Below are 20302 nucleotides of genomic sequence, written 5' to 3' on the forward strand. Positions count from 1 at the left end.
TTTCAAATGACCCTCAAACGAGTTGGTAAACGGATCAAAGTACATGCTAGTACATTACAGCGCCTACATTGTCCTGGGTCAAAGAACAAATGGCGTACAACCATAACCGCAGATTATTACACCCGATAAGTGAGAACCACTTGAACAGTACGAGATAAGGTTGTTTAGTGCATCATCATCTGATCACTCATTTGTATGAATGAACATCTTCACGGCCTTACCAATGAAAATGGCGGTTACATGACAAATGTTAGTCTCAAGCTCAAGCGACCTTTATCCTTATTTTAGACGGCTGATTCGACTAAGAACTTGTTTTGAATATACGGTACACTTCTTGATTAGTTTCATGATCTTACGTTGAGATGCAGACCTCATGTAGTACCTATTGTATATTCAAAGACTTTATCTATGCAGTTTGTATGAATATTTAGATAAAGCACAATGCCATGATTAAACAAAACTGTAAAATATTATTACAATAAATATCAGTTTTACATTAAAGTCAATAAAAACCTAAACCACAAGTTGGCTCGATAGACACCTATTTTAACATATTTAACCAAAATATATCATCTTGATACAAGTTAAATATTGGCTTATTTAAATCCTCCCTTCCATAGCTAGCTTTTCACATCCTCAAACTCGGGATTAGTTCTCTTAACGGCTTCCAAATGTTTTCTCAACATTCCGATTTCTTTTATGTAATAATGGATTCTGTCTATCATCAGCGCCAGAAATAGACCAAACCCTAGAAAATATGTAATATTAGGTACGTGCAAAATGATAAAGCATCAAAAAGATTCAATGAAAATTGACTGCACAATGCGTATGGCGAGCAGGCATATATATTTGGTTTCGTATTAAGCAGTGCCCTTCTTATATTTTAGGACATTTTAACATGTTTCTTTTTATAAAATGATGTAGCGAAACCATGTCGAGATATATTTTTAGCTGGAGGGATTAACAAATCTATAATTTCGTGTTGGGATAATAAATTTCATTGTATACTATTAAAATCCATCAAATTAGTACTATAATTACTTAAATTGTTTGGGGAAGGAGTTGAAAACTCCTTAATTGACTGCATCAGACGATTGAATACAAAACTAGCTAAGCAATCTAATCACTCGTTTTGGGACGAAATTAGTGCAAATTTGAGGTCAAAATTAGTTTAAATTCTAGTGCTTCCTTCAAACTATTTGCTAAGTTCTGCACATTCCAGTTTAGTTTCATCCAATCCAAAAAAAGGTCACGACCAACATCATTCGCAAATTCGTGACACGTCGTGAAACTTAGATAAAACAATTATATTTTGCCAAGAAGAGAAATTGGAAATGATCCTACATACCCAAAAGAGATCCCTGGAGGATATAGTTGGCCAAAAGGACCTGATCCGTCGGGTTAGCAGCGATAACATCCTCCGACTGATTCCTCATATTATTTATGGTAACCAAAATCGACACCAGGATCACAAACAGAGTCCCTCCGGCTGTTGACGCCACCACCGGCCCCTTCCCCTGCTTCGTCCGGTCCAGTATCATCAGAATCGGGCTTCGAAGCGGAGTCCGGAACAGAAGCAGTAGGATCACAGCCACTTCTCCGAATACCAACGCGTACAGAGGCTGAATCATTTTGTCCGGGTAAAAGTTTCTCAGCTTTCTCCGCCTTTTGTTAAAAATGGTGGTAGAGTTGTTGAGATTGCTAATCGGGATTGCGGTGTAGAAATATTTAATGAGAATCGAGGGGGCACGTGGCGCTCGATCGATGGCAGAATGTACGAGGAAGATGGCGACGTGGCGCGGCGGAGTGCGCCTTGCTGATTTAAATTTTGGCCCCGTTCGGTTACTTGAACAACTACCTCAGTTAATATTTGTGGCGCGCTAGCAAATTGATATGAATGACTATTAATGTGTGTCAATATTAATTTTCTCCTTCTTGTTTTCTTGATTTTTTTTTTTATCTCTAATTTTTATATTTGAAAAAAAATATGTTATATTCAATTCATGGTCGAACAAACATATTTCCCAAACAAACAGACGTAAAAAATTTGCATGGTCGGTTAGGGAAAAACTTGCACATGGAGAATCTGGTCAATAATTTACAAAAATTTAATTTAAAAATATCTTCTCTATCAAATTAAAATTCTCATTTTAACAAGTATTTTAGAGTAAAACATTTATAATACATTAAAATATTAATTATCTATTTAATTAATACATCTATAAACTAATAAGATTTCAAGATCTCAACACTATACATACATTTTCCTATGTATCACATGCTTCTCAAGGGAAATTATAAATTAAAAAGATTTTTTTGATAACGGCCATGTTATCTCATGCTATTCCATTTATACAATATATTGCTGAATTAATATTGTATATATAGATCGTAAATGAACAAATATATTGTAATGCCCGATTTTAAAAAATAAAATTACTGTTCACGAGGTTACTATTCAAGTTGCGCAAATTTGACGCTGAAAAGCAGCGATGCTACGCTACAAATGCGAAAATTGACTATGTATACATACTTTGACTTCCACCATTCATACTCCAATTATTTTTTCTCTACCTTCACGCAAATCCTCATCCTATCTCCTTCCATTTTTACATTTCTTCTTCAATCTAAGAGAGATTTACTCAAGAAAATTTTGAAATGAAGTTAGATTTGTGATCCTCTCATCATGGGCTTCAAGTTGACGTAAGTATTTCTCAATTTTATTCAAGTTTGGAAATGGGTTTAAATTTAGAATTTATATTTGAGTTGATATTTGAGATATTAAGATGTTGAAGATGTTGTATTTGAGTTGATTTGAATTTAAAAAGGATATAAGAATGGATTCTTTTTTTACGTGCAAAGAACAATTTTTACACCTTCTGTATTTCGTGTATATGGGACAGTTGTGTTTAGATTTTGGGGTTAGGGTCTCCATCAAACTTGTAGATCATCGAGTTAGATTCGATTTGGTTCTTGAATCACTCAATTCCAGGAATAATTGAAAGAGATATATGATTTTTACTAAAACTGGTCTGAAATTCCGAGTTAGTGCAAATTTGTGTACATGCTTTTTGTTTATTCAAATTCGGGGATTTATTGGTTGGGATTCTCAATTTTGTGTTCTAATGAAAGTTATAGAACAGTGTCTTGTCTTCGAAATGATATCAAATTGGCTCGATTTCATTGGCTATTGAGGAAGGTATGCAAAAAATACTACAATGTCCCAGATATGTATTGAAGCAGAATTCATGGAAAAGATGTTGTATATAATGGCCTGAAAATTCGTGTTTGAAAATTTGCGGAAAAATTTAAAATTTTCTTTTTAAAGTAATTTAAATGCCTCATTCATAAAATAAACTGATAAATCAAGTTAAATGTTCAAAATAGCAGCGGAAGAAATTATTGTTCCCAAAATAACAAGTTAAAGTAATCCAACAACTGATAAAAATATTTCAGCATAAAAATGGTGAATGCTGTAAATGAGTTCCTCGGGTTCCAGTACTGCCGACCCAAGCTAGCTCACTGGTCCCCGCCCTCGGTCCCGACCTCATCAGTACCTACAACAATCAAATCTAGTGAGTCTAAAGACTCAGCATGCATATATCGTAAATAACGAGTAAGTAATATAATAAAATTGCATGGGAGTAAAAATATCATGTCATGAAGCATAACGTGAAAATAACTTATCATGAGCAATTATAATACGTGCATAACTGACTGAAAATCATAAGTGAAATGCTTGCTCAATAGAGTCCTGTAATGAAATAGCATGTAATAATTTTCTGTTGAGATTATGTTCTACGCAAGTGGCCCCTGCACTGAACTGAACTGAACTGACCGGTAAGTGACCACCAGGTGAAGTAGTGATCGTCTGATCAGACTAATGCCACAGTATACTGGGTGGAACTGAACTGAACCGGTAAGTGACCACCGGGTGAAGTAATGATCCCATGATAGTGAAATGGCCACCAGCAATATCGCATAAATCTCAAAAATGAACATTTTATATTTTTATGCACGTAATATAATTAAATGGCATAATTAAATATCCTGTATTATTTTACCACATGGATTGGATCGTTCCCTGGCTCGCTGCGACCTAAATTTAACAAGAAAAAAATATGCAAATGATTTTCTTGACCAAACTTTGTAATTGAATCCAAAAACGAGACAATTACGCCCAACGACTTCGTATTTAATCATGACTCCGTGTCAACCCATGTCAACCCGAAGTCATGATTAAAATACATCTAATATGATGAAATAATGCTCCAAAAATGATGCAAGTCGAAATTTTGGTGAATGGAGGCCAAAACATGAAACGCTCTTTCGAGAGTCAATTTGGCACATCGCACCGTAAATTCTCGTACGACCTCTAAACTTAACCGAATCACAAACGGTCAAAAATAAAACCTTCCCAATTTGATGAGGTACTGTCCAGTCCAAGGCCATAGGCTAAAAGCCAACTAAGAACTCAAACGAGCCTCTGAACCGAAAGCAGCAAGTTGCTGTCCAGAAATTCCAGCAACCGCACCTGTACTTACATCGCTTTGTTTGCGAGACTATTGGTCATTGGGGTTTGAACCACCGACCAGAGCCTCTTCCCAACATCCTAAGGTGTGGCTTGAACCATGGCTAAGGGCCCTAGGCCAACCACAATCCAATCCAACACCCAGGACAACACCAAGCTTCAACCGAGAACTCAAAAATCTGTACGGTGATGTTTCTGAAATTTTGTTTTGTTGCTGTCATGCATCATAACAGTGGCCATATGGTTGACCATGGCTTGATTTAGACATCATGGGGTATGGTGTGAACCAGGGATAAGGTACAGAGGTCAACCAAGGTCCACTCCAAACCACCAAAAACCGAGGGACACATGCAGAAATGAAATGGGGATCGAAGGGGTTGTTCTTGTTTTGATTTGAAAAACCGATTCCACCATGGACAAAGCCTCGAAAGGGCAACTTGGTCACATCTTAGACATGATAGGGGGGTGTTCTAACCATGGCTCTAGGCCCTTAGGGCAGCCAAGATCAGAAACTCTCCCCTTGACAGCAAGGTGACAAAATCGAACCACAAGTGACTCTAGGAGGGAGTTGCTGTCATATCCAATTTCCAGTATGCATGGGCTTGAACTATTGGACCAATATGATCCTAACATGTCCTAGTACATGTCTAGATGCAGCCTTGGGATCCTAGACACGAGCCAACCACCTGAAACCATCAAACAATACCCAAAACCGTGAAGCAATGAAGTGACCGTAAAATTCTGCACTTGATTTTCGAAAAATGCTTCTTATGTATTTCGGTTTTTGCTTCAAAAAAATCATGAGTATGATGTTTAAAAATATTAATATGGCTTGATTGAAGATTAAATAAAAACATATACATGCCTTGGTTCATTTTGAAAGAAAAACGAACGAAACGACGACGCGGCGCGGAGGAGACGGGGTGATTTTCTTGTTCTTGCTTCTACTCAATTTCTCTCTTGTTTCTTCTAAGGCTTTGTCACGATTTTTTTCTCTCAATTCTCTCTGAATTTCGGTGGTGAGGAGGTGGAAAAATGGTTAGGAGAGTTGGAGGGGAATTGCAATATAAAATGGATTCAAATGGCATGACCAAGTCTTGCTCCCTTTTGAATTTGAAATGGTTTGATATCAAATATTCTTGGAGGGATAATGGAGGTGTAAAGGACCGATTCTTCATGTTAACCAAGGCTAGGATAATGATGGATTAATAATTAAATGGTGATTAAAAAAAATGAAGGGTTATCATACTAAGAAATAACAAGGAATGAGTCAAAGGTGGTGAATTGTCAAAGAAATGTTATATCAACTAGGGGGTGGCCGAAAATTGAGTAAAATAAAAGGGGAAAATATTGCTTAGTTAGTGTATTTTAAATCTTTAGAGTCTTATCTACCCATTAAATAATTTTGTGAATTAACACATTAATTATGGAACCTAAATGAACTTATTTCCCACATACCTCAAGGTTCTTAAATAATTCCTTAAACATTCTTTTACCTTAATTTAACTTACTAGTTAGCTAAAATAAACTCTGGGAATGTTTTCTTAATATTAAATTTTATCTCAAAACTCCAACTCCAGTCCGGCCTCACTTAATTAACTGAAAAGGCAACAATTAAAATACTGCGTAAAATAATTAAATTTAAAGGAAAGAATTTAAATACTCATGCAATAAAATCATTTTAATTTAAAATACTAGAACTATGCATGGCTTATACGTAGTCTAATTTACGGGTTCTACAACTCTCCCCTCCATAAAATAAATTTCGTCCTCGAAATTAAAACTTACTGAATAGCTCGGGGTAACGACTCCTCATCTTTGGCTCAGACTCCCATGTAGCTTCATCCTCTGAATGGTTGAGCCATTTGACTTTCACTCGCTTCACCAGCTTGTTCCGAAGCTTCTTCTCCTGCCTGTCTAAGATCTGCACTGGTCTCTCCTCATAAGACAGGTTCAGAGTAAGCTGCAACGGCTCAAAGTTCAAGACATGCGAAGGATTCGCCATATACTTTCTCAGCATAGAAACGTGGAACACATTGTGTACTCCGGCCTGATTCGGCGGAAGAGCCACACGATAAGCTAAAGTCCCAACTCTGTCGAGGATCTCAAATGGTCCAATGAATCTCGGACTGAGCTTTCCTTTCTTCCCAAATCGCATGACATCCTTCATAGGTGCTACCTTCACGAAAACATGGTCGCCAACGGCAAACTGTAGATCTCTCCTCCTTTGATCTGCACAACTCTTCTGTCGACTCTGAGCAGTCCTCATCCTATCACGGATCTTGACTACTACATCGGCAGCCTGTTGAATAATCTCTGGACCCAACTCTGCTCTCTATCCTACTTCATCCCAATGAACAGGAGATCTACACTTACGGCCATACAGAGCTTCATACGGTGCCATACCTATAGACGACTGGAAACTATTGTTATAGGTGAACTCTACTAATGGCAAGTTTGACTCCCAACTCCCTGAGAAGTCAATAACACAAGCACAGAGAAGATCCTCCAAGATCTGAATAACTCGCTCTGACTTCCCATCTGTCTGAGGGTAGAAAGCTGTGCTAAACAACAACTTCGTACCCATAGTCGAATGCAAATTCTTCCAAAATGAGGAAGTGAATATAGGGTCTCTTTCAGATACGATAGAAACTGGAATACCATGAAGTCGGACTCTCTCCCGGATATACAACTCTGCATACTGAATCATGGTGAAAGTCGTCTTAATAGGCAAGAAGTGCGCTAATTTCATAAGACGATCTACAATCACCTAGATAGCATTTGACCCTCTGACTGACTTCGGCAATCCGGTCACAAAGTCCATGATAACATTCTCCCACTTCCACTCGGGAATAGGAAGAGGCTTGAGCAAACCTGCTGGTCTCTGATGCTCCGCCTTCACTAACTGGCAAGTCAAACACTCGGATACAAACCGTCTGATGTCCTTCTTCATCCCAGGCCACCAATACAATAACTGCAGATCTCGGTACATCTTTGTACTCCCTGGATGAATAGAGTACGGCGACATGTAGGCCTCTGATAAAATATCTGCTCGGATAGAAACACTGCTCGGATAGAAACACTGCTAGGAACCCACATCCTGTCTCGGTATCTAACTATACCATTGCTAACTGAATACAAGATACTGCCCTTGGCTTAATCTCTCTTCTTCCACTGTGCCAACTGCTCATCTTCTGGCTGACCACTGCGAATACGGTCAATAAGGGAAGACTGGATCGTCAAAGTAGATAGACGAGGAACTCTACCTTGAGGATATGACTCTAGATCAAACCTCTGCATCTCCAGCTGAAGAGGTCTCTGAATCGTCAAAAGAGCCATCACTGCGGCCTTCCTACTCAAAGCACCTGCAACTACGTTAGCTTTATCCGGGTGATAGCTAATGTCACAGTCATAATCCTTCACAGGCTCCAACCAACGCCTCTGACGCATGTTCAGCTCCTTCTGCTTAAAGAAATACATGAGGCTCTTGTGATCGGTAAAGATCTGGCACTTTCTCCATACAAATAGTGCCTCCAAATCTTCAAGGCAAAAACTACGGCGGCCAACTCTAAATCATGGGTAGGGTAATTTTTCTCATGAGTTTTCATCTGTCGAGAAGCATATGCTATCACCTTCCCATGCTGCATCAACACTACGCCTAAACCGAGCTTCGAAGCATCGGTACACAACACAAAATCTCCGGGCCCTGACGGCATGGCCAAAACTGGTGCTGAGATAAGAGCTTGCTTCGAAGTATCGAAGCTCTTCTGACATTCATCGCTCCACACAAATTTAACATTCTTCTTGGTTAATGATGTGAGTTGAACAACAATAGAGGAGAATCCCTTAATGAACTTCCGATAATATCCTGCTAGCCCAAGATACGGATCTCTGATACATTCTGCGGCACAACCCAATCTCTGACTGCTGCAACTTTCGCTGGGTCTACCTCAATACCGCTGCTGGAAACAATATGCCCTAAGAATGCCACCTTCTCTAACCAGAATTCGCACTTACTAAACTTTGCGAATAACTTATGCTTCTGCAAGGTCTGCAACACTGTGGTCATATGTATGCTGTGATCCTCTTGATTCTTGGAGTAGACGAGAATGTTTTCTATGAATACTATCACAAACTGGTCAAGATACGGCTGAAATACGCGATTCATGAGATCCACGAAGATTGCTGGCGCATTCGTCAGACCGAACGGTATCACAAGGCTTTCATAGTGGCCATAACGAGTCCTAAAACCAGTCTTGGAAACATCGGCATCTTTCACCCTCAACTGGTGATAACCGGAACGCAGATCTATCTTGGAGAATATCGAAGCTCCCTGCAACTGGTCAAACAAATCCTCAATCATCGGAAGTGGGTATTTGTTCTTCACTGTAACCCTGTTCAACTCCCGGTAGTCAATGCAAAGCCTCATAGAGCCATCCTTATTCTTCACAAATAAGACTGGCGCGCCCCATGGTGAAAAACGCGTGCAAATGAACTCCTTGTCTAGAAGTTCCTGAATCTGCTTCTTAAGCTCTACCATCTCTGTCGGTGCTAGTCGGTACGGTGCTTTGGATATCGGAGCCGTACCTGGCATAAGCTCAATAGAAAACTCCACCTCTCTCTCGGGTGGCATACCAGAGACGTCCTCCGAAAAAACGTCTAAGAAGTCTCTAACAATCAGAACATCTGCGGCTGACTGACTGGGTGCCTCGGGGACATATATAAAAGTTGCTAAAAACGCCCGACACCCTCTATGCATGAGCTTCCTAGCCTTGACATAAGGAATAATGCGCGGTAAGGGAAAGTACATGTCCGGCTCGAATAAGAACTGCGTCATTCCAGGCTGTCGGACTAGAACAGATCTCCGCTGGAAGTCAATCAAAACTCTGTTCCGCAATAGCCAGTCCATCCCTAGGATGATGTCAAACTCCGGCATCGACAACACGATCATATCCGCATAAACGAGGTTGCCATGGAGCTCAAGATCTATGTCTCGAATCACATTGGTAGCTGCTATCTCCTCACCAGAAGGCAATACTACTGAATAGGCTACATCTAGCTCAACGGTCTTGACCTTGAGGAAATTAGCAAAGACCTCCGAAATAAATGAGTGAGTGGCCCCTGAATCTATCAAGGCCTTCGTAGCGGACCCAGATATAAAAATTCTCCATGTCATAAGCATGGTCTCCGGGTTCATCTCCGTGGCATGGAGAGCAAAAACTCTGCCTTGGGTAGGCAGATTCCTCTAAGGGCACTGCAGAAGTAAGTGGTCTGGACTACCACACTTATAACACTTCCCTGAACCATACATACATGCTCCAGGATGGCGGCGTGAGCACTTGGGACAGACTAGGTGCTCAAAGGTCCTTGGGACTGCACGTCCCTGATGCTGCTGCCTCTGTCCTCTGTTCTTATTTGGGCCATGGAAAGGCCTCTTGTTTTGATGTTGCTGCTGAGCAGGAGGAGGGCAGTGTGGGACTGGGACTGGTCGCTTACCCTGGCGATCCCTCTCAATGTCGATCTGATCTTGCTCTGCATCAAGAGCTCTAGAAACCGCGACTTCAAAAGTAGTAGGGCCTGCCACTGTAACATCGCGGCGCAAGATCAGCCGCAGACCATCCATAAAATGTCTCAGTTTGGCTCCAGCATCACTGGCGATCAGGGGCAGAAAGTGGCCACCCCTCTCAAGCTTACGGACGAACTCCGTAACAGTCAGATCACCCTGCCGCAGGGTCATGAACTCCCTGGTCAATCTGGAATGCACCTCATCAGTAAAATATTTGGAGTAGAATACCTCCGTGAAGCGCGTCCAACTCATTGTAGCCAAGTTCAAAGCTACTGATGCTCCTTCCCACCATAAGTGGGCATCTCCTCCGAATAAATAGGTGGCACAATGAACTTGATCTGCATCTCCAAGCTCCATGAACTCAAAGATAACCTCAAGGGACTTGATGCAGCCCTCGGCAATCATGGGGTCCGTCGTCCCTGAAAACTCCTTGGGACGCATCTTCATGAATCTCTCATAAGTAGCCTCGGGCCCTGTCGGCCTGGCTGCCACAGCATGGTTCGCCGCAAACTGTGCAAAGAACTGAGTCATCCCAGCTAGCATCTGGGCATTCATGTCAGGTGGAGGTGGAGGTGGAGGTGGAGGTGGAGGTGGTAAATCCCTCTCCTGCCTCTGGTTCATGCCGTCCTCCTGGCGAGGCTCATCCTCTCTAGTGCGCTCAAGGATACGTCTAGGGGGCATACTGTTCCATACATAACCCATACGTAACTAACATGCATAATTCCATAATTTATTTAAATTTAAATACTGAACAATAAAAATCTGGACGTAAAACATTTCATGAAAACATGCTGTCCGAATATTTCATGCTTTAAATAAAATGCGTAAATTTAAAACTTACAGACCGAAGACGTGACTCCATGAGCTTCTCGTGGTCAGTAGTAGTACAACCCTTTACAGAACCATTGCTCTGATACCAGCTATAATGGCCCGAAAATTCGTGTTTGAAAATTTGCGGAAAAATTTAAAATTTTCTTTTTAAAGTAATTTAAATGCCTCATTCATAAAATAAACTGATAAATCAAGTTAAATGTTCAAAATAGCAGCGGAAGAAATTATTGTTTGCAAAATAACAAGTTAAAGTAATACAACAACTGATAAAAATGTTTGAGCATAAAAATTGTGAATGCTGTAAATGAGGTCCTCGGGTTCCACTACTGCCGACCCAAGCTAGCTCACTGGTCCCCGCCCTCGGTCCCGACCTCATCAGTACCTACAACAATCAAGTCTAGTGAGTCTAAAGACTCAGCATGCATATATCGTAAATAACGAGTAAGTAATATAATAAAATTGCATGGGAGTAAAAATATCATGTCATGAGGTATAACGTGAAAATAACTTATCATGAGCAATTATAATACGTGCATAACTGACTGAAAATCATAAGTGAAATGCTTGCTCAATAGAGCCCTGTAATGAAATAGCATGTAATAATTTTCTGTTGAGATTATGTTCTATGCAAGTGGCCCCTGAACTGAACTGAACTGAACTGAACTGAACTGACCGGTAAATGACCACCAGGTGAAGTAATGATCGTCTGATCAGACTAATGTCACAGTATACTGGGTGGAACTGAAATGAACCGGTAAGTGACCACCGGGTGAAGTAATGATCCCATGATAGTGAAATGGCCACCAGCAATATCGCATAAATCTCAAAAATGAACATTTTATATTTTTATGCACGTAATATAATTAAATGGCATAATTAAATATACTGTATTATTTTACCACATGTATTGGATCGTTCCCAGGCTCGCTGTGACCTAAATTTAACATGAAAAAAATATGCAAATGATTTTCTTGACCAAACTTTGTAATTGAATCAAAAAACGAGACAATTACGCCCAACGACATCGTATTTAATCATGACTCCGTGCCAACCCGAACCAACACCAAAACATCATTTAGTCATGATTAAAATACATCTAAAATGATGAAATAATGATCCAAAAATGATGCAAGTCGAAATTTTGGTGAATGGAGGCCAAAACATGAAACGCTCTTTCGAGAGTCAATTTGGCATATCGCACCGTAAATTATCGTACGACCTCTAAACTTAACCGAATCACAACGGTCAAAAACACAACCTTCCCAACTCAATGAGGTACTGTCCGGTCCAAGGCCATAGGCTAAAAGCCAACTAAGAACTCAAACAAGCCTCTGAACCAAAGCAGCAAGTTGCTGTCCAGAAATTCCAGCAACCGCACCTGTACTTACATCGCTTTGTTTGCGAGACTATTGGTCATTGGGGTTTGAACCACCGACCAGAGCCTCTTCCCAACATCCTAAGGTGTGGCCTGAACCATGGCTAAGGGCCCTAGGCCAACCACAATCCAATCCAACACCCAGGACAACACCAAGCTTCAACCGAGAACTCAAAAATCTGTACGGTGATGTTTCTGAAATTTTGTTTTGTTGCTGTCATGCATCATACCAGTGGTCATATGGTTGACCATGGCTTGATCTAGACATCATGGAGTATGGTGTGAACCAGGGATAAGGGCCAGAGGCCAACCAAGGTCCACTACAAACCACCAAAAACCGAGGGACACATGCAGAAATGAAATGGGGATCGAAGGGGCTGTTCTTGTTTTGATTTGAAAACCGATTCCACCATGGACAAAGCCTCGAAAGGGCAACTTGGTCACATCTTAGACATGATAGGGGGGTGTTATAACCATGGCTATATGCCCTTAGGGCATTCAAGATCAGAAACTCTCCCCTTGACAGCAAGGTGACAAAATCGAACCACAAGTGACACTAGGAGGGAGTTGCTGTCATATCCGATTTCCAGTATGCATGGGCTTGAACTATTGGACCAATATGATCCTAACATGTCCTAGTACATGTCTAGATGCAGCCTTGGGAGCCTGGACACGAGCCAACCACCTGAAACTATCAAACAATACCCAAAACCGTGAAGCAATGAAGTGACCGTAAAATTCTGCACATGATTTTCGAAAAATGCTTCTTATGTATTTCAGTTTTTGCTTCAAAAAAATCATGAGTATGATGTTTTAAAATATTAATATGGCTTGATTGAAGAGTAAATAAAAACATATACATGCCTTGGTTTGTTTTGAAAGAAAAACGAACGAAACGACGACGCGGCGCGGAGGAGACGTTGTGATTTTCTTGTTCTTGCTTCTACTCAATTTCTCTCTTGTTTTTTCTAAGGCTTTCTCACGATTTTTTTCTCTCAATTCTCTCTGAATTTCGGTGGTGAGGAGGGGGAATAATGGTTAGGAGAGTTGGAGGGGAGTTGCAATATAAAAGGGATTCAAATGTCATGACCAAGTCTTGCTCCCTTTTGAATTTGAAATGGCCTTGATATCAATATTCTTGGAGGGATAATGGAGGTGTAAAGGACCGATTATTCATGTCAACTAAGGCTAGGAAAATGATGGATTAATAATTAAATGGTGCTTAAAAAAAATGAAGGGTTATCATACTATGAAATAACAAGGAATATGTCAAAGGTGGTGAATTGTCAAAGAAATGTTATATCAACTAGGGGGTGGCCGAAAATTGAGTAAAATAAAAGGGGAAAATATTGCTTAGTTAGTGTATTTTAAATCTTTAGAGTCTTATCTACCCATTAAATAATTTTGTGAATTAACACATTAATTATGGAACCTAAATGAACTTATTTCCTACTTACCTCAAGTTGCTTAAATAATTCTTTAAACATTCTTTTACCTTAAATTAACTTACTAGTTAGCTAAAATAAACTCTGGGAATGTTTTCTTAATATTAAATTTTATCTCAAAACTCCAACTACAGTCCGGCCTCACTTAATTAACTGAAAAGGCAACAATTAAACTACTGCGTAAAATAATTAAATTTAAAGGAAAGAATTTAAATACTCATGCAATAAAATCATTTTAATTTAAAATACTAGAATTATGCATGGCTTATACGTAGTCTAATTTACAGGTTCTACATTGTATGTTTCAGATTATGAACGACTGAGAAAATGAATTTGTTTGACAAAATTTTGTGAAGAATAATTGTTGGGTTTTAAGTTTTTTTTATCATATCCAATTTGCGGATATCCATTTGAAGCAGTATTGAATTAATATAAAGTTTGTATAGAAACTGCTCTTTTGTGATAAATAATCCAAGTTCTTAAGATAATATACTTCAGAGGTTCAAGACTTCTCAACTACACATTTCGATCTCTTTTTGATAATATTTGAAAGGTATGTTACGGTCGGTAACATACGAGGTAAAAGTAATGAATTAATTATGATTTGTTGATGATTGGTATTGAGATGAGTTTATTGTGATATTGAGATGATGATATTGATTTGCATCATTACATTGCATATTGAGGCACTTTTCGATTCAGATTTGGCGGAGGTCGCCTTGATTTATTGATTTGTTGGAGGTATGTGGCTATAGTTGAGTTGGCATATAGTGTATGCGGGGGTCGGTGCTATGGCCTGAACACTCTCTATAGGCGCACCATAGTCCTGGGATTGTAGAACAAAGCACCCCACCCCGAGCGGATGAGTCGGTGGATGTTGCTGGGGGATTTCTCTTCCCTTGGGATACCCTATGACCAGATGATTCACTTGTTCTTGAGATTTATTAATAGCCCACAACTTCTGATCATGCATTGCATTATATTGAATCATTATGAATTTCATATGAACTGTTTGTCATTTTAATTCTCATATGTTATTGATTGTATCATACTGGGTTTATACTCACGGGCACGTCGGCTACCTCTTATTTTCATGTGCTTGACGGTAGGTGAGACAAGGCATGGGATGCCAAAGTCCAGCTCCAGGCGAGGAGATACAGAGATAGAGTGGGATTCTCGGGTCTTAGGAGCTATTTTATGATGTTTGGATTATTTTGGCTCACTAGTTATTTTGGCATGTTAAAATTTATATTTCAAACATTTGAGATCTTTAAATTTTTTTGATGATGTTTATGTTAGTTTGTGAAACATAGATTATGTGTTTTACTCAATCTATTGGTTTGTTACATTTATAATTTTTAGTATTAGCTGTCGAACTCGGGGCCCCACATTAGGTGGTATCAGAGCGTAAGATATTTGGGAACATGGTAGATCGAGTCAGTTCGAATTGCTTGATCATGTGATATATTTGCTAGCATTTTTATTTTGCCATAATGTGAAATACATAATTATAATTGAAATATTACATTATTGAGCTTCATTCGAGATTTTTGAGATTATTGATTCTCGAGAGCCAGAGATGGTTGATACAAGATTGAGATTATTGTGATATTGTGATTTTATATGTGTTTGATCTATTGTATATCAGACATGACTACTCGTGGTAGAGGTCATGGTAAACCTAGACAAAACGTACTAGTGGCACAAGATCAGGGCACTGCTACTCATACTCAAATGGATATAACTCCGACTCCGATGGAGATACTGTTAGCCAGATTTCAGTCTTTGCACCCACCAATGTTGAAGGGTGCAGAAAATACATTAGAGTGTGAGAACTGGTTGGAGAATATGAATCAATTATTTGAATCTTTTGAGTATCCAGATGATCGTAGAATCAAATTAGTTGTTCATCAGTTATTGGATGTTGCTAAGAGTTGGTGGCTTATGACTAAGAAAGCTTTAGAGGGTCGAGGTACGATTGTTACCTTGAATATTTTTAAATCTGAATTTTATCAGCGTTTCTTTCCTACTTCTTATAGGAAAGATAAGGGAGCCGAGTTTGCAAACTTTAAACAAGGAAATCTAAATGTTGAAGATTATGTTGCTAAGTTCTCGAATTTACTGATATTTGCTCCTCATGTAGCATCCGATGAAGAAGCTAAGGCCGATCAATTAATAAATGGTCTTAACCCTGATATATTTACCTTGGTAAATAGCGGAAGGCTTAATACTTTTGCTGAGGCTCTTGATCGATCCAAGGAAGCTGAAACCGGAATCATTATGTAACGCCCCGAAAATTTAAAGGTCCACACGAACAACATGTATTTGAATTATTAAATCCTCCTGTATTTTAATTAAATATTTTAATTTTATTAATCAATTATGTTGTGCATACTTACTTGTTTAAAATATATTTTTCTATATGGTTGCATTAAAATGTATTTTTAAAGGTTATTCGAGTTGCAATCGAGGAACGGAAACCGATGGCTGAAAAACGGAAAATGTTTTTGTTAAATAATTGTTTATAATTATTTAAAATATGGTTGATGTTATTTCATATTTTTGAAAATAAGGGGTTTTGAGGTGATTTTATACGCCGGGACGTAAATTTTATCGGTGTTGGTTTTTCAACAAAAATGCAAACTTTTTGGCAACCTGGCTGATAAATTCACAAACTTATTTTAGCAAAATTATTTTAAATATTTTAATTAAATACTAATGGGCTAAGTGGGCTTAATTAAGTTGTTAATGGGCCTAAACTAGTAATTAGAATTTAATTAGGATTCTAAGCATTATTTAAAAGTTAAAAACCCTACACTTTTCACTTCTAATACACGGCCACACACTTTCTCACATTCAAAACTCCTCCACACTCACGTAAGGTTCACGGCACTCACATAAATTTTAAGGAAAAAATTCGGTGGAAGCTTAGGAAGATTCAAGCCGCGGTTCTCGTCCGTTCTTCGCAATCATCAACAAGTTTTTCGTACATTAAATACGCAAAGGTACGCCAATTCTTTTCTTCAAACCATCAGCACATCATATTAATTGTTTTATGCATGAAAAGTTTGCAAAATAAGAGACACTTTATGTAATTTTCGTTTGTCAATGTAACATGAAATTTTCAAGTAGGTTCTTTGATCCAAAGTATGTTGTTTATGTGCAAAAAGGGGCTGCCATGTCTAGGAAGGGTTAAGGTATGGTTTTACATGAATTTCAGACTCTTAAAACATCACCTAAACCACACACACCAATTTGGACACAACCTACAAGCACTTGGCTGTCATGGGGAACAAGGGGGTTCGGTTTTATTGTGGCAGGGGCTAGGGCTCTGTTGGTTGGTTCCAGAGGCTAGCCAAGGTCGAGGGTGAGTCAGTGGGAGAGTCCTAGCCACGCTAGGACTCGATACCATGGGCTGGGGAGGAGTCCTAGCAAGCTAGGACTCCACCCGAGAGGGAGAAAACATAGGGGCTGTGCAGGTTGCAGCAAATGTGCAAGGTTTGTGGCTCGGTCAGGGGCATTGGGGCTGGGCTAGGATAAGTCCTTAGGGTCCTAAGAAGGTGCACAAGGGGCTGGTTCAAGGTCTGGCTCGATGCTTAGGGGCTTAGCATCAGAAAACATGGGGAAGGGTCATGGCAACAAGGGTGGCGTGAGGGTGCTGTCCAACTTCAGGAGTTTGCTGCTCACGTCCAGGGGCTTGGGTTGGTCTGGGTATGGTCTGGATGTGGTCCAGGGTCAGTTAGGGTCAGGGTGGCTCGATGGTTAAGGGTTGGGAGGAGTCCTAGCCTAGGTAGGAGTTCAATGGCTCAAGGTAACACATGCACACACACCTGCAGAAGGTTGGGTCAAATTCCAGCAAGCTTTTGGTCGGGCCAGGGCCGGGTTTTATGGGCTGGGCTTTGTAAGTAGGGTCCCTAGGTGAGTTGGTAATGTTTTGGTTCAAGGTGGCTCGGGCGCGGCTCGAGTAAATTGGGAGATAGCTCGGTGTGTTCGGTAGGGTGTCAAAAACAAAAATTAAAAGGCTAAAAATGAATCCATGGGTCCACGGGGGTGGCTCATGACTTGGAAGGGTAGAATAAATCATAAAAATGTTATGTTTAAAATTTGGGGTCAAAATAACGAGTTTTGTATTTGTTCGGAATTTAATCGCCGCACGAAACGCTAATTAACGAGTTAATTGAAAAGCCTAGTTTAGGCTTTATAAAATTATGAAAATTAGGTTTAAGCTTAAATAATTATTAAAAGTCTAAGTTTTTGATTTGGGAATTTTATATTAAGGTTTGGTTTAATTCGGGATTAAAACGCTTTAATACGTTATATTTAAAGATTAAATTAAAAGTACTCGATTTAAGCTAAATAAAATTATGAGAAAATTCTTGTAGGCTTAAATAATTATTTGGGACATGTTAGAGTCAATGAATTCAAGAAAATAGTCAAAAACGGGAAATTTTACGTCCAGGAGTAAAACGGCCTTTTTACACCTAAAAATTAGTAAACGTCATGGCAGTGTCCTGAATACTGTTTTATGTGCTAATATGATTATTTTCAATGGTTATGGATGTTGATTGAATTTTTATATGTTAAAATGTTATTTTTAAAACGTTTATGGATTTTATGGTTTAATTGGACATTTAAAAGACATGTTGCATACTTGGTTTAAAAGAAAAAACGTTATATGCATGTTTAACATTTTATAAAGTGATGAGAATATGAAACGTTAAAGGAAGTGAAGTAATTGTGATTAATACGATGATATGTTGGAAATTTCGTGAGGGTTATGGTCCCAGTGGGAGCCCGACGATCGTGTTTCCTTAGATACGGACATGTAGATGTATACGATGATATGTTAATACGTAAGGCCAAGGTTCAGTTGACCAGTGAGAGTGTTGCTGGTGTCCCCGCCACCCAGTACTGTGGTTACATGTAGATGGATCCATCGCCCAACACGTAGACGTAGACGTAGATGAACACGAAAGTCACAATTAACGATCTGAATTCAACGAAAGGAAAAAGGAATATGTATATGTTGATGATAATATAAATATGAATATGTTGAGGATGATATGATTAAGTTTATGAAAATGTTTATGTTTAAAGTTCATGCATCATTATGAAAATGTTTTTATTTAAAGTTTTATGCATCATGAAAATGTTTACGAAAATGTTTATGTTTATGCATCTTCACGAAAATGATATTTTAAGTACAAATATTTTTCACTGTTATATGTTAACTGTATTACGTATTACTTGATATCAAGGATATGACGTGTTGAGTCTTTAGACTCACTAGGTGTATATGATGTAGGTGATTATAATGATAATGTTAATGGAGGTCTTGATGGTCGATCTGACTGGACTGGAGGTGCACATAACCCGAGGACCGACGCTAGTTTTCCGCACTAGTTTATGATTTATGATTTTAAGTTATATTAAAGATATTTTTATGACTTTTATTTATGTTATGAGAGATTTTTGAGAGGTTATAGTATGGGCTATACTTTTCAAATAATGTTTTTAAGTTGGTAAATTGTTTGACGATTTTATGCTTTAAAATATTTTCATTTGGATTTTTAAATGTGAGTTGGTTGATTTATTTTAAAATGATGTCAAAAATATTTTATGTTTCGACCGATGCTAAGTGAGGTTTAAAAAAAAAATTCTAGTACATTTTAAGAAAACGAATAAGCACACGTTTCAGTTGGTATCAGAGCAAAGGTCCTGTAAAGGGTTGTGCCACCATCAGTGCCGGGAAGCTCAGTCGGCAAGCCTCAAGTTGTAAGTTTTTACATGTTTTATATGATTTTGTGAATCATATGTTTACGTCACATGTTTAATAGCTTTATGATAATATATGATTTTTATGCTTTAGAATTTTTATACGTGATACGATACGAAATGAAAAATTATTTGATTTTAACGCATGTTGGTTTGTGGTGGAATTGAACTATGTGATTTTTGGGTTTTAGTATTGACGTTTTACTTTTTGGGCTATAAGTTAATCGTGAATTTTATGAATGCTTTGGGACATGTAGATTTTTTAAGAAAATATTTTTGATTCATGGTTACTAGTTGAATTAATTTTTGGGAATTAGACGTAAGTAATAATTATTCGAGGATTGCAATGACTTTGAGAGTATAGATATGTATAAATTTGGATCTTAAGTTTTGACGAAAGGTAAGATTGGGTATAGGAATTGATTTTTGGGTGAATAAGTTTAAATTATCGAAATTTATGTATGGGAAACCCGTAGAGGAGAATAAAGAATGTTAAGAACTTATGGGTTAATCGTAGGATTTTGAAATTAAGGACCAATTAGGATAATTTTTGAGGAAATTAAGAATTTATGTTACAATTTTAAGGAATTTGGGAACTAGTTTAGCAAGAAGAGAGAATTGAATGGGTTAAAGGATAAGAATTTTCGATGATTTAGACTTTTAAGAATATTTGGAACCTTGGGATATTTTTGTTATAGTGTTATAAGGAATGTTAATCAGAGGTTTTTAAGAATGAATCGATATTAGGCTTGAAAAATCTAAGCGTTAGCGGACGCGTT

The 20302-nt window shown here is 38.5% G+C and overlaps 1 long non-coding RNA gene across 1 annotated transcript; it reads right to left on the reverse strand.

The window, feature by feature from the left end:
• Positions 1-450: 450 nt before the first annotated feature.
• On the reverse strand, positions 451-1737 carry LOC142548117 (uncharacterized). Its single transcript, XR_012820898.1, has 2 exons — positions 1349-1737; positions 451-748 (listed from the first exon to the last, which is right to left on the reverse strand). It is a non-coding gene; the product is annotated as an uncharacterized LOC142548117 (long non-coding RNA).
• Between the last annotated feature and the right edge of the window lie 18565 nt (positions 1738-20302).

Source organism: Primulina tabacum, chromosome 6 (genome assembly GCF_025594145.1).
Source record: "Primulina tabacum isolate GXHZ01 chromosome 6, ASM2559414v2, whole genome shotgun sequence".
Lineage (NCBI taxonomy): Eukaryota > Viridiplantae > Streptophyta > Magnoliopsida > Lamiales > Gesneriaceae > Primulina > Primulina tabacum.